This window comes from Physcomitrium patens, chromosome 7, assembly GCF_059467195.1.
Source record: "Physcomitrium patens ecotype Gransden chromosome 7, ASM5946719v1, whole genome shotgun sequence".
In the NCBI taxonomy this organism is placed as follows: domain Eukaryota; kingdom Viridiplantae; phylum Streptophyta; class Bryopsida; order Funariales; family Funariaceae; genus Physcomitrium; species Physcomitrium patens.
Genome location: NC_143416.1, coordinates 16,155,273 through 16,167,632, shown reverse-complemented (window position 1 = coordinate 16,167,632; position 12,360 = coordinate 16,155,273).

Below are 12,360 nucleotides of genomic sequence, written 5' to 3'. Positions count from 1 at the left end.
GGACTTCTAATGCAACTGAAGAGCATGAATCGACACGCTCAGGGTGTGAACCTACGCTCTCGCAGAAACCTGTGGATTTCCGGTTGAGATGATTGGACGACATACTGAAGACACGATCTTTGATGTCGCTGCCAGTTTTGTTTCGCGGATAAGACTTCATGAGTTTCGCCTTAAATTGGCTTAATTTATTAGAAGGTGAGGCACACTTCTCCGTATGAAGAGAAAGAGAAGAACTGCTGGCCGGAGAAACCTCTAGAGAAGTAGGTTGAGAGGAAGATTCACAAATTTCAGGACGATCCCCAACCGATGGAACCGCAGTGAGGTTCTCCGAGGCAAAGGAAGAAAATCGAGGGGAGGGGGGAGAGGAATGGGGAGAAGCCACAGTAGAGAAGAGGCTTGAGTTCTGCCGAAGTAGTGTCGAATGGCGACTTGAAACTCGATCTGCGTCATTTGGTCTCCCTTCCTCCACCTGCAGTGTACTATGATCCAACCTTTTCGTGGCCAATGCAGATAGATGGGAATGCAGGAGCACTTGCAGAAATTTACTGATTCCAGGCAAGTATTGCGTTCCAATTCGGTAAGGGACAACAACGCCAAGATACAGTACTCCCAACATTGAACCGGGCAAGTTTGATGTTTTCTCCACTACAACTGCTAGAACGATAATGAAGACAACCGATGTCCTGTCAACGAGCCTCCATCTCCTCTCACGCTTGCCAATAGACCTTCTACGCGTAGATACGCCCTTACCTCCTCGGAAATCCAATTGGCAGTACGGATGCGATAACGAACTCTCTCTCTTCACCAACGATTCGATATTCTCTGAATCCATTACTACTAACTCGTCTGAGTTGGAGATCTGCTCTGTGAAACTCACCGGTGCACCTATCATGCTATGACATCCTTGATCGGTTGCATCCATATTGTCCACGACCGTATCCACTGTACTATCGGTATCTAGTTTACTGATATCCTCTGTGGAGATAGACTCCGAAACAGCAGTGCTCACTTCCTCTTCGTATGCATGACCTACCGCGAAGCTGCTAGACATGTCTTTCTGTAAATAATTTGAGTCAACAGACCGGCTACGCATCGACTTGGACATGGACCGTACCATCGATACCTGAGCTGCCATTTTTTCGACCATGGAGTCTCTTCTAGCCTGAAGCTCCGCATATATAACAGAGAATTTTTCAACACCTCGTGTTGTGTAAGAACTTAATCTACTCTTCCCTTTCTTTGACTTGCATCCCTTACTTCGGCGACGAAGTTTCGGCCACAAATCCATGATAGGAGCACCAGAATCCATTGCACTGTGAACTAACTAACTAATCATAATCTAGACATGCACCGGCACAGGTTTGGCGTGACTAGGAAATTAACCCTCAGATGATACCACTACATTACCTCCTGCATTACCAGACATTAAGTTGCGCTTTGTGTGCCCTACGAGCTATCATGGTCGGATTGCACCAACGTATCAGGATAGCTACGAAGTCGGATAAAATCCGGCGAGGCAGTATCCTCGGGCGTCAAAACTGTAGTGGTCAGTCCCATGACATTCATCTGCGGGAGCGCGCTAAGGGTGACGACCTCGTACTAGACACAGGTCGGATCCACCACGCGACAACTAATATCAAAACGGAAAAGTACGAAATCTCAAAACAGACCATGGCCAGTGGGCTATATGACAAAATAACATCAAATCCACATTTCAGCTCTAAAACTTGCGGCCCACAACACCAAACATGAACACATTCACAAAGCTCGCACAAGCATGAACACGTCACCGAAAGAGGCACAAAATACCACCGGAGGAAGACACAATGCGAAACCACCAATTCAAACACTTACCAAGGATTTGATCGAGTGAGAATTACGCCTAACTAGAGCAGACTCACTACTTTCAAGCGCAAAAATTTTCAGCCGCTCTGGAAACACAAGGAAGAATCCTTGGATTGTCACCACAACTATATCGATCGATACAATGGCTACTTCAAATTCCGCCACCTCCACCACCATCACCGCGAGACAGGTGCCTTTCCTTCCTGCGAGAGCCGCGCCCGGCACACTCCTCCAAACGGCAAGAAGTCTAACACGCTTCTGGCTCTATACACTCTGTTCATTCGTCACCAATGATATATGTACACTCACGTGAGGATGAATGATTTATCCGTTAATGATTGGGAAACAGCACCCTCCACGCTTTTTTTTTCATCCTGCGTTATCTTCATCCGTCACTCCCGCTGACGTCTTCCTCAGTCTCCGTCAATTATTAGAGACGAGAACTTCCCGTTTAAAAAAGACACACACAATCCGCTTTCTCCTTGTGTTTCGAAACTTGCGGGGATGGAACCCGCTATTCATCCATGGATGAATTGAATTGTGAGTTGGTGAGATATTCATCCATTTTCCCAGCGCTATAAATTCCGAAATATCCCTCCCCCAAAGCCTTTGATCTGCATGAGTCAGCTGACAGATAGTATCGTCGCAATCGAATCGGAGCAGAGCACCGTGTCATTCGTGTTGCAGGCGCTTGCTTAAATTGATCAGCGGTGTCATCACTTCAGACGCTGAAGCGCGCTCATTAATCCCGCTCGGCAAGCGAGATTACTCCCATCTGCAATGACATTATTATAGTCTTCCAGCTCGCAATGTGAGATCCCACTTGTTCTGTCCTCTCGAGCTAGGATTTAGCAAGAACCCTCGCTGTGTTGATGTGGCCCGAATCCTGTGATGGAAATCGGCGCCGCGGAGCTTGCTTAGTGATGTATACTGTAATCGATGAGCTTGGAGGAGTTATGGTTTGCAGATGCAATGCTGGCTCGCAGCTGAGAAGACGGAAACGACGAGTTGGCCGTTAGTGTGTGTGTGTGTGTTTTCATTTTTTTCTGTTTGAAAACCTTTTCTTAGGAAGTAGCTGTTAACCTTTGTGAAATTCATCAGACGTTTTTGATAAATTTATCAATATATTATAACATTTTATATAAGATCTTACATCAAAAAGAAAAAATTAAAGAAGAATGTGTAATATTAACAATTTATTTTGTGAAACAATTACAGATAATAGATTTTAGATAAATTATTTTTATTATAAAATTCTTTGTATTAAAGTACAACATATATATCTTAATTATGTTAATAAATGAATTAAATAATTAGATATTTTTATTATCAAATGTAATTATGTAATATACTTTTGATAAAAAATTTAAGTTATAATTAAAGACATTATTAAATGGAATATTTTGATAATATCTCAGCAAATTATTAAAATAATTCAGAAAATAATTATCTTTAAAGCAAGTAAGATATAAGTTAAAGCGCATATAAAAAATAAAAATTATGAAGAATATTTTATTTATTTATTACTTAAATTAGATTATCTTTATTATTAAATAAATTTTTATTTATAGTTATTGTTAAATTATTTTATATTAGAAAATAATTTGATACAAAAAAAACTAATAATAACAATAATAAAAAGAAAAGAAAAGAAAAACCATGTCAAAAAATAATCAACCAATCAAATAAGTATGCCCAAGTATAAAAAGGTTCATAAATCACACGATAGAAAAAAAATAAAAAATAGTCAATATAATTAAAAATGTCTTTTAACTTGCTTTTATTCATGCAAGATGGCTTTTAGCTAGTTATTGTTTATTCTAATTGTAAGAAGATAAAAAAAAGGTGTTGTTTATGATTTTGATAATATATTAAGTAAATTATCAAAATATAAATTATATGTATATAAATATATATACTTAAAACTTTTGTAGAAATTTCAAAAGAACCTTAAATTCAATGGTTTTGACATGACCAATTTTATTAAGTTCTACAATACACATATACATATGGATATATTTAAGAAAAAATATCATACATGCTCTTGCCAAAATATCAAGAATATCCATTGTTGTATTACTTGTTGTCTTGTTTGAAAATGCACTGGGCACCTCATTGTAAAAGATGAAGTTGTGTTTTACAGATATTCAAGAAACCTTAATATGTTTCACTTATGTAAGAAGAATGCAATTCGAATTTCAATACAAAAGTGCTTAAAGCAAATACAAAGTGCCCAAAAACACTCTTCTTTGCAATCTCAACTATACACAAATTCTAATTGCCTTATTACTTTTATAATTAAGCAATTTAGATTTCTCTTCGTAAGCCCTAATTTTAGATAATAAGCTTTAGTAAGCTATAACTTCTATTTTGACTATGTACTTGGTACAAAAGTTTTCACACAAATCCTACTATAAGTCTTTTACATGCTGAAAAATATTCAATCCAATCCAACTTATAGATTGTAAGAAAACATCCACAAACTACATTGATGTCACTCGGCCGCCAACTTGAAAGTTGATGTAGATGTTCTAGTAGCAATTTCTTCTTCTTCTTCAATTGTAAACTTCAATTTAAAATTAGTATATATCTTGATCTTTAAGTCCTTTAATATCATTCCAAATTTCACCTTATTCCAATTAGTAGATCTTTAGATATCATAGAAATTCTATTTGACTCTAAATTAATAATTTCTTATACTTTCTTGTACCAAAAACCATATATCTTCCAATTGCATTGTTAGATTAATACAAATATTTATATATACTTAGCACACTCAATCAATCAAGCACTATCAAATTTTAAACTATAGATATGACACAAATTGCAAGAACTAGTCAAGAGTGCTAGCCTTAATTGTATTGTATAAATCCAAAGTTGCAAATATAAACCTTAATTTTGAACAAAAATTGCAAAGTCATCCCAAATCCTATAAAAATAAGTCTTATATATTTGAAATGATCTTAAAGCTAGCTCTTCATTTCTAATCACTAATCTTCAAATGCCTCCATATTTTGCCCTATGCAACCAAGTTAGTATCTAAAGGTCTGATTTCAATCCTATTCCACAAATGGTCAATCCCCAAATATTAATCCAATCTATCCTAAGGATTTTTTAGTCCAATCTTATTCTTAACTTAATCTTAGTATCAACTATAGTAATTATTTACTTCTTCTATCTTATTTTACTAATTTATAGCCTTTCTAATATAATAAAAGAATTTTTACAACCTAAAAGATAAAATTACTAATCAACCTTTAATCTATTAACTATTAAGACAAGAAAATAAATTAAGAGGCTTTTATAAAAGCCATTTTTAAATGTATTGAGTTATCATTGAATCAAGATGATAAGATATTAATTAAAATATTATTTTTTATTATATTTTTACTATATAGTTGTGTTACAACATGACATCATATATTTTTGGTAATAACACACATACTCCTCATTTTTATGATAGTATCAAATTTACCCTTGACTCTAATAAGTTATCTTGCAAAGTCCACATATTTTGGAGGTCCTATAGGACATTGTTATATATCTTTAAGTCTTCTTTATTCTTGTCAATGCATTTCTAGTCCTTAGTCTTCTTTCATAACTTTCTAGTCTTCTTGTTTTTGGCAATAGCCATTCTAATTCAATATTATGTCATCTTTGAATCATTTTTTAGTTTTTTTTAGTGACACAAAGAGTGTGCTGAGGATTTCTTTTTTTTGAGATTTATATCCTTGATAATTTGACAAAAGTTTTAACTTACTATTTCTGTCCTAATTTAGAAGTGAGTAGATTACCTTATTTCTATTATTATATTTTGAAGGTTGCAAACTACCTACTTTTAAATATTTTTTATTTTTTTATTTTTTTATTTTGATATTTTTCTTAAAGAAAGTAGATTATCCCTCTTTGTAGAAATTTTCATTTGATATTAGAAGTTGTGGATTACCTTCCTCTAATTTAATTTTTTGAATTTGTTTGAGTTGTATATAGAAGAAAAGATTATGGATGCTACTCTTAGCAGAAGTGAGAATAGATTGGCAACTATTGCAGATCTTCATGAATTTATCAATACTCTAAGAATAGAAATCTCTCATATTTCCAATGTGAATCATAGAAGTACTATGCCTATGTCTATAAAAGAAGTTAAGAGTTTACAACAAGAAGTTGTGCAATTGAAAGAAGTAAGTAGATTGACCTCGCAACCAAATCCATGGAGTTTTGCTTCTACTAATATGATTGGAACAAAGATTAGTATGCCTAAGAAGTTTGATGGAATAAGATCAAAATTTTGAAGATTTCTACAATAAGTCAAGCTCTATCTAAGATTGCATCTTTTTCAATATTTTGATGGATTTATTCAAGTCGGATTCATAGGTGGACTTCTATCAAGAAGTGCTCTCTCTTGATTTGCACCTTTAATGGAAAAGGATTCACAACTCCTTTATGATTTGAATTTATTCTTATAAGTATTTACAACCACATTTGGAGAAAGTAATTGAGAAAGAATAGCAAAGACTAAGTTCTTATCTTTATAGTAAAGATTACGATCAACCACCATATATATTGTTGAATTTCAAAATCTAGCTTGCGATATGGACTGGAATGACAAAGCCCTTATCAATCAATTTTGATTTGAATCAAAGAATAATGTCAAAGATTTGTTATTGAAAATATCAAAAGTAGAATCTTTTGAACAATTTATCATTCAAACCATTGCATGTAACAATCAATTATTTGAAAGATATCAAGAACAAAGATTTGACTGAAGAAGAATAAACTTAATAATGATGGTAGCTCCCAAGTTTTCATAAACTTATGCATTGATACTAGTACCAATTCAAATTGATACAATACATTTTAAATTTATCATAGAGCAAAAAAAGACTTGATAATGTAAAGAGGATATATGCTTATATTATAGAGAAGCTAAACACACTGCTCAACATTGTCTAAAGAAACAACGTAATTACAAAATGAAAAGCATGGTTGTGAAAGAAGACAAGGTGTCAAAAAAAAAATTTCTCCAATTATAATAGAGATTGTGCAACTAGAATCTTATATAACTTCTAATAAAGGTCATATTTTCTCTTCAAATTCCTCACCTTATTTTACAATAGAAGTTTATTTAGAATCAAAAAATCACAAAATCTTAGCTTTGTTAGATTCAAGAGCCTTAGCTTGTTTTATAGACAAAGATTTTGTCAAAAAATAAGAAATATTATCAATCAAAAAAATTAAACTTGTACATGTAGAAGACATAAATTGTCGTTTGCTATCTTCTGGAGATATTATATATAAGATTATTCTTTTAGATGTAACAATTAAAGATCATAATAATATAATAATATTTAATATTATAAAATCTCTATTCAATCTGATTATTTTAACATTATCCTCATTAAAGAGTATAATCTTCAAATAGATTGGATATTTTGTAACCTTAATTTTTTTGATAGTTTAATCCAAAATTCTATTTCTCAAGTATAAATATATAAGTCTAGTACATCCAAATCTTTATTGGTAGGTGCAAGAGCTTTTATATATGTCGCAAAAGAAGAATTATCTTTTCTTTTATATTCCACACCCATTTTTGATGGTGAGAAGATGTCAAGTAGTATTTCTAACCAATGTTAAGATTTTCAAGATACTTTTTAAAAGAAAAACATAAATATTCTTCCAAAGCATTGTCCTTATAATTGTTTTATTGATCTTTATGAAGGAGCTCAACCACCATTTAGACCAATTTATAGCCTATCACAAAATAAGTTGATTGCACTTAAAGAGTATATTGATGAAAACTTAGCTAAGAATTTTATGTGTCATTTTAAATCTCCAGCCAAAACTCCTATCTTATTTGTAAAGAAAAAAGATGGATCTCTATGGATGTATGTGGATTATCAAAGATTCAACAAGATCACCATCAAAAATAGATATTGTCTATCTTTGATTTTAGGTTTTTTTTATCAACTGAATCAAGCAAAGATCTATACAAAAATAGATTTATAAAGAGCATATAATCTGATATGCATTAAAAAAAGAGATGAATGAAAAATAGTATTTCAAATCAAGTATGAGTATTTTGAATATAATGTCATGCCTTTTGGATTCACAAATGTACTAGTTGCTTTTCAATATATGATGAATGATTTTTTTTGTGAGTTTTTTCATAATTTTATCATGTGTTATTTGGAAAATATCTTAATCTACTCTAAAAATATAAATAAACATGAAGTTTATGTTCGTTGTGTATTACAAAAACTTAGAAGTACAAGATTATATGCAAAATTTAAAAAATGTGTACTCTACATTATTCAAGTTGACTTCCTAAGATACATCATTTCTAACGAAGGACTAATGAGGGATCCAAAGAAGATCCAAACAAACATGGATTTGAAGATTTCAAGAACAATAAGAGAAGTGCAATGCTTTTTAGACTTTACCAATTACTATCCGATCTTCATCAAGAATTTTTTTCAAGTTGTAGTTCCACTTATATGTTTGACTTGTAAAAACAAACTTGAGTAGAATAAAAAAGTCAAAGCATTGTTTGATGCTTTAAAAAAAGAATTTATTTCTACATCAATTTTATATTTTGTTGACTTCTCCAAGGCATTTTTCATAGAAACAATCCATCAGACTTTGCCTTAGGTGCAGTTTTATTACAAATAGGAATAAGTGACAAACTCCATTCATTTGTTTGAGCAATAAAATCAACATTGATTTTTAATTCAACATTTATCAAGCAAATTCAATCAAGTATGCAATTTGATATTCTTATTTATGATATCAAAAATAATTCTCCTAAATCTCATGATACTTCTAAATTCGAGTTTAAGAACAATCTACTCTATTTTGAGGGATGATTATACATTCTAGAAGGTGGAATACAATTACATGTTCTTTAAACTCATCATGATTTTTCAACAACCAGACATTTTGGATACAACAAGACTTTAGAACTAATATCAAGAGATTTTTAGTGGCTTCAAATGTGGAAGGAAATCAAAGACTTTGTATAATTTTATGATATTTTTTCAAGATCCAAAACTCCTTGCCATTGACCTTATGGACTTATTTAGCTAGTACGTATTCCAGAACAACTATGGTCTTCTGTTTCTATGGATTTTATCAAGGATCTTCAAGTCTCAAGTTTGTATGATTCTATATTCATAATAGTAAATCATTTTATCAAGATGGCATATTTTATATTATGTATAAAATCTATCACAAGTAAAGAAACAACTATGCTTTTTCTTAATAATATCTATCACTATCATGGATTGCATAAAGATATTATATCAGATAATGAGATTCAATTTATATTAAGATTTTAGAAAATCCTTTTTAAGATTTTAAAGGTGGTTATAAAGCTTTCTTTGGTTTTTCATCTTCAAATTGATCAGCAAATAAAATAAATAAATCAAGTTTTGGAGTAATACTTGAGGTATACCATCAACTATCATTAAGATGATTGGATAATTCTTTTACAATTGATAAAATTTTCATACAATAATTTAGTACATTCTTCTACTCAAAAAACACCTTTCTTTGCCAATTATGGTTATAATCCATGACTTAATACTTTTGATTTTTTAAAAGTTGATAATCTTGTGGCAAAAGATTTTATAAATGGTTTGTCAGAGCTACATGCAATAATAAAGGTACAGTTGAAGGGAGCTTAAGAATATCAAAAAATTAATACAGATACCCATTGCAAGGAATGACCACAATTCAATATAGGTAATAAGATATGGTTACTTTGTTGCAAAATCAAGACTACTTGTTTTGTGACAAGTTAAGCTATCGTAGGCTTTGATTTTTTTTTTTTTTTATTAATAAGCAACTCAATCCTATTACTTATTCATTATATCTATTGAAATCTATGAAGATCCAGCATATATTGCATATGTCTCTTCTTAAGCCATATGAGGCATTGAATATCTCAAAAAAAAAGATAAATGCTACCTTTTCTTGAAGAAGTATATAATAATCTAGAGTTTAAAATAGAAGAAGTCTTAGATTCAAGGCAACGCCCAAATAAATTTGAATATCTTATTATTGGAGTAGAAATGATATTAGTGAATGCATATGGGAATAAAAAAAAAAAAAAAAAAAAAAAAAAAAATCTTATAAATACAACAAAGAAAGTTGAAGCTTTTTATTGATAATATCTATCAAAACCAAGATAAAAAATAGAAAATATTTATTATAAAAGAAATAAGATCAAAAGAAGATAACACTCTATCTTCGATCTTTTTTTGTAGCTTCTGTGTATTTGTGATCTTAAGAAGTTGAAAAATCAACAACCAACAAATTTAACTTAAGAGCTTTTACTTACGGACTTATTAAACAAGACATTACAATTGTAACAATCTTCAAGATGATAAAATCAAGATGAAGATCTTCAAGAACAACATGTTCCTCCTCAAATAGATGGCAAGTTACAATATATTTGGTATCACAACCTTGAAAGAGACTCCTAATGTTTGGTGATTTTATTAGAAATAGAAACAATTCCTAACGGTATTCTAAATGTTTTATTTGAAGGAAGTTATAATGGCCTTAATAGCAACCAAATAACAAGATGGTCTTCTTACCACAATATGAGACACTATCAATGGCTGAGAAAACCTATCAACCATTTTTAAAAAGAATAAAAATCAGAGTATGTGGCAAATACAATTTGTCACACCTTAGATTTCTTCAACATATAAAGACTGCTTCTTATAGAATTCGTCTCTATAAAGAAGGATAATATCATGGATATACATAGATACACTAATAAATATTTATATGATTAGATAGAAATAGATAAAAGTAGATAAAAGTAGGTTAATTTTATAATACCTTTTAGAAAAGCTTCCTAGAAGCTTCATAGATTCTACTTTGACTTTATATGTATTCTAGTTGATTGATAGGTTAGAAACTTAGTCAACAAATTAATCATGTATTAATAGCTTGTGGAACAAGCTAATTATTTAATGAACATATAGCAAACTTGTCTTGTAAGTTAAGATAAATGTCTTATAAAGTTAATACATTTTGGAGTCCTATAAGATATTGCCACATAGCTCTTAGTTAAGAATATATATAGAAGCAAGAATGAAGCCTTTTTTATTCTTATTACTACCTTTTTAGTCCTTAATCTTATTTCATGACTTTTTAGTCTTCTTGTTTTTGAAAATAGCTATTCTAATTCAATATTATGTTATTTTTGAGTGACTTTCTAGTTCCTTTTAGTGACACAAGAGTGTATTCAGGATTTCTTTCTTTGAGATTCATGTCCTTGATACTATAATAGCAATAGATGTTGTGAAGAAAAAACTTAGTAATTTCTTTACTTATGATAGATTTTGTACATAGTGTAAAATTTACTATCTTATTTAAATAATCTATTATCACAAATATAGATTTATATAAACCTAAGACTGAAAGATTCATGATGAAATCCACTGAAACAAAAGATCATAGTTGTTTTGAAATAAGTAGCACTTAAAAAAGTTCACAAGGCCAATGATGAGGAATTTTAGATCTTGAACAAATATTACATGATTGTATAAAGTATTTAATTATCTTTTATATTTGATGCTACTAGAAATCTCTAGATATTAGTTCTGAAATCTTGTTGTATATAAAATATTTAATTGTTGGAAAGCCATGACAAGCTTAAAGAATATGTAATCATACTTTGTCTTTTAGAATATATAATCATCTCTTGATATAGAATAGATTATTCTTAAACTTGAACTTGAAGTATTATGAGACTTAAGAGAATTATTCTTAATATCATGAAAAAGAGGATTAGAAGACAAATTCAATTGAAGTTGTTTAAAAAATATTGAATCTATAGTCAATATTAATTTCATTGCTTAAAGATGAAAATGCTTTGGCTTCAAGAAAATTCTTCTTTGTTAATTAAAAGTTGCATCTTTTTTTTTTAGTATAAGATATGAATGTTTAAAAAAGGTAATTCATAAAATTTTTTGTTTTTTTTGTAAATAAGTAATCTTGAAATCAAAAATTAGTAAGAACATGGTCTAATGGACTTGTAATAATTTAATATATATGTTGACATAAAATAATTGAAGTTCTTATAATCCATATATATAATGATTGGATTTGAAGCACCTTCTAAATAATGATGCTATTTTTGAAATGAATCCACAATGGCAACAAACTCTTTATTGTAGATCTCATATTTAATCTAAATTGCTAAAATTTTCTTTGAATGAAAAGTTATCAAATAGAATTTATCATCTATCTTCAATTGTAATAAAATAGCACCCATAGAAAAATTTGATGTATCTATTTCTATAAAGAATGATTTAGAAACGTCGACATAATACAAAATTGGTGTAGAAATAAATTCTATTTTCAAGATTTCAAAAGATGTTTTAGACTCTTTGCTCTATTTAAGCTTATCTTTATAAGTCAAAAGTATAAGGAGAGCTGCAATTTGAAAAAAGTTCTTGATGAAGATTCAATAATAATTAATATTTTTCAAAAAATATTACA